The sequence below is a fragment of the Parasteatoda tepidariorum genome, chromosome 2 (assembly GCF_043381705.1).
Source record: "Parasteatoda tepidariorum isolate YZ-2023 chromosome 2, CAS_Ptep_4.0, whole genome shotgun sequence".
In the NCBI taxonomy this organism is placed as follows: domain Eukaryota; kingdom Metazoa; phylum Arthropoda; class Arachnida; order Araneae; family Theridiidae; genus Parasteatoda; species Parasteatoda tepidariorum.
The window spans coordinates 20314537-20315322 of record NC_092205.1 but is presented as its reverse complement, the minus strand read 5'-3'; positions in this window follow the sequence as shown (position 1 = coordinate 20315322).

Sequence of the window (786 nt, the reverse complement as noted above, 5' to 3'; positions counted from 1 at the left end):
ATATATATTTTCCTTTAAAAATAACTGTGAAAAAATCTAGGTGAACCCAACTCATTCTATGATTGTTAAGAATTAGCTTAAATACAATAACAAAATGAATTTTATTAATCGACTGATTGTTTAATAGACCCTTCGTTTTTTTTCATGTACATAGATACTCGTACATGGAAATTTATCTATGTACAAGTATATTGCTTAAACAAAAATACTAGACTATAATTTAATAAATAATCCCAAGAAACTGAAGCGGTAAGTATTACGTTATTAAATACTTGATTTGCTTTAAAAATGAACAAATTGAAAGCAACAGTCAATAGGTTTCAAATGCTCAAAAGTGAGGGCCCATTTTTAAGACAAACCTGACGTGAATGCGAAGGAGCAAAAGTGATTTGAAATATAAAATGCTAAGTTACCAACAAAAATGGATAAACAAAGGTGAGAAACAAAGCTAGAAAAACCGCAGTAGCCAAGGGAGAGAAAAATGAAAAACAGAACAAAAATCCTAAGATGCAAGAAAGGGAAAATTACCCTGCTCTATCTCTTTTATCTATCTTGATCTCAGGCTACAATTTTATAATTTTTCTTCGAATGCATTTTGCTCTAATTTGCATCAAGCAGCAGATTTTTTGTTCTGTTTTTCATCTTTTTCTCTCTCTTCTACTGTGGTTTTTCAAGCTTTGTTTCTTACCTTTTTTTTGTAATCTTTTTAATTTTATAACCGTCGTTGAACAGCCGACCCAATTTTGGGTTTACGACTACTAATGTTCAACTCCGTAACCTTGTAAT